This window comes from Sarcophilus harrisii, chromosome X (assembly GCF_902635505.1).
Source record: "Sarcophilus harrisii chromosome X, mSarHar1.11, whole genome shotgun sequence".
Taxonomy (NCBI): domain Eukaryota; kingdom Metazoa; phylum Chordata; class Mammalia; order Dasyuromorphia; family Dasyuridae; genus Sarcophilus; species Sarcophilus harrisii.
In genome coordinates this window covers 47,862,221-47,865,125 of record NC_045432.1, presented here as the reverse complement: position 1 = coordinate 47,865,125, position 2,905 = coordinate 47,862,221, and the positions used below count along the sequence as shown (strand labels likewise).

General features: G+C 38.4%; 1 long non-coding RNA gene across 1 annotated transcript; it reads right to left on the bottom strand.

Annotated features, from left to right (window-relative positions):
* Positions 1 to 509: 509 nt before the first annotated feature.
* LOC116420327 lies at positions 510 to 2,308 on the bottom strand. Its single transcript, XR_004230618.1, has 4 exons — positions 2,218 to 2,308; positions 2,041 to 2,090; positions 1,087 to 1,136; positions 510 to 688 (listed from the first exon to the last, which is right to left on the bottom strand). It is a non-coding gene; the product is annotated as an uncharacterized LOC116420327 (long non-coding RNA).
* Positions 2,309 to 2,905: the final 597 nt, after the last annotated feature.

Sequence of the window (2,905 nt, the reverse complement as noted above, 5' to 3'; positions counted from 1 at the left end):
CACCTTTCTTACTCACCAGGGGGTCCACTGAGAAATCCCAGGTTGACAATGACTTGGAGGTTCTTTATGTTCCTTCTTAATTAACATGAGAACTGCTTCCTCCCAGCTGTGCAGAAAAGAATTGATTGAATCTTGTTCATTTTTCCTTTCATTTTAAAATTTATCTTTTCATTTTTATCCTTCCTTCCCTCCTTCCTTTCCTTAACCTCTTTCATTCTTCCTTCCTTCATTCCTTTTCCCTTCTTCCCTTTTTAATCCTACTTCCATTAAATGTCCCTTATTTTCAGTCTCTCCTTTTCATTCTCTTGCTACCAATTTGACTTTCCTCATTGAAATTACGTGAACTTGGTGAAAATAAGATATGAACATCTAAAATTCTTATACATTTTCACAAAGGGACATTTTTTGCCATAACAGTTTTTATAAAAGCTTTTAAGTTTCAAAATATTTGCAAGGAGAATTATATATTTCCCCAAATCCTATTATTTACTTACAAGGCTGAAAACTAATTGTAACCACAATTGGAGGAGGATGCCACTGGCAAAGACATTGATGAAAACTTCCCAGTACGAGGCTGGACTTTAAAAGGTAACTCAAGCTAAAGAGAACAGGAATATGGCGATGTGACCATACTTACAGTACATCTTTGTCCTTACTGACAACTTGGGCTGCAACTGGTCAATGAGATCTAGAAGTTAAAGGAACAGAGGAGTCAGGATCATTGCAATATCCTGTGCAGACATTAGTCTCCATAGAATTTTTGGAATAATGGGCCTTATCCCTACTTAACTTAGTGCTACTCTTTCCTTCCCTCATTGCTTCTTGCCTTTCTAGCTTTCTTCCCTCTTTCCCCACTTATATCCTACTTCTGCTAAATCTCCTTTGATTTCTCCCTCTCTATTTTGTTCTCTGGCTATCCTTTTGGATCTCTTCTCATAGAAGTGAGGCACACTGGGTTACATAGATCTACAAATCCTATACTTTTCCCCTCATTGTTCTCTTTAACCATAAATTTATTTAATTTTTATTTTTATTTTCAAAACATGGGTAAGCGCAACAGGATTAAGTGGATGGCACAATACTTACAGTAGATCTTGGTCCTACTGACAACTTGGGCTGCAAGTGGTGAATGAGATCTAAAAGTTAAAGGAACAGAGGTGTCTGGATCATTGCAATATCCTGTGTAGACACTGGATTCTGTAGCATTTTTGGAATAATGGGCCTTTTCTTTACTTAACTTAGGGCTACTTTTCATAATCAGCAGGGGGCCACCTTCCTACTCAACAGGGGGTCCCCAGAGAATTATGTGGTCGACCATGACTTGGAAGTCCTTTCTGTTCCTTTTTAAGTAACATGAGACATGCTTTCACCTGCTCTGTAGAAAATAACTTAACGAATCTTGGCAATTATTCCTTACATTTTTAAATATGTCCTTCACTTACCCTTAATTCTTCCTCCCTTCCCTCCTTATCTCCCTCCATACCGCCCTTCCTCCCTTCCCCCTTCTTCCTCCATCTCTTCCTTCTTCCTTCCTTCCTTGCTTCCTTCCTTCCTTCCTTATTTTCTTACTTCTTCCTTGCATCCTTCCCTTTGGCCACCATTATATCCTTCTTCTGCCAAGTATCCCTTGTTATTTTGTCTCTGTCTTTTTTTGTCTCGCTCCTGATGCCTTGCACTCTTTCGTAAACAATTAATATATACGTAACATTAATCAAACATTAGTCAAAACATTAGAAATTTTAAAGATTTCCACTTCCTGTACTTTTACCCCTGGCGACCCCATTTTTTCTTAAAAAGTTTTAGGGGACTTGAGGTTGCCCATTATATGAAATCGGTATGCAAAATAAGCAATGCAACATAAAAAATTTAATACCCCAAAACACAATATTTACTTACAAAGCCCCATGCGAATGACGAGCCCCATTTTAGGAAGCTCATCCCCAGTAAAAGTACTGATGACAATTTCCCAGCACAAGCTTGAACTTAAAAAGGTAAATCAAGTAGAGAGAACAGGATGACTGTTGTGTATCCCATACTTACAGAAGGCATTGATTATTACTGACACTTGCTGCTCAACTGTAGAATGAGATCTAGAATGTTGGGGAAGAGGGCAGTCAGGATCCTTGTCTTACAGCGTCCAGCCATTACTCTCTATCCCATTTGAGGAATTAATTGGACCTATCCCCCATTTTAACCCAGGTTACTTTTTCTACTCACCAGGGGGGTCTACTGAGAGATCAGTGGCTGTCAGTGATATGGTGGCTTCTTCTGATCATTTTTGGATTAATGTGAGACTGGATTTGACCCCAATTTCCTGAGAAGAATTAATTGGTGCTGGTCAGTTTTTCCTTCACTTTTTATTTTTCCATCCTTTTTCTCTTTCCTTCCTTCCTTCCTTCCTTCCTTCCTTCCTTCCTTCCTTCCTTCCTTCCTTCCTTCCTTTCTTCCTTCCTTCCTTCATTTGTAGCTTTCTTCCCTCTTTCCCCACTTATATCCTACTTCTGCTAAATGTGCATTGATTTCTCCCTCTTTTATTTGTTCTCTCCCTATCCTTTTGGATCTCTTCTCATAGAAGTGAAGCACACTGAGTCAAAATATTACTAAGTTATCCAAACCTATAAATCTTGTATTTTTTTCCTCAGTGACCTCTTTAACCATAATTTTTTTTATTTTAATTTTAATTTTAAAAACATAGGCAAGAGTAATCATATATTTTCTTGTGCACCAACATTTACTTACCAGGCCCCAAACACATTCTGGCCACACGTGAGGGAGCACACCACTGGTAAAAACACTGATGAAAATTCCCAAGACAAGTTTGGATTTTGAAAGGTAAATCAAGCCTAAGTGAACAGGATGACTGGGATGTGACCCATACTTAGAAAGGATATTGGTCCTTATTGAC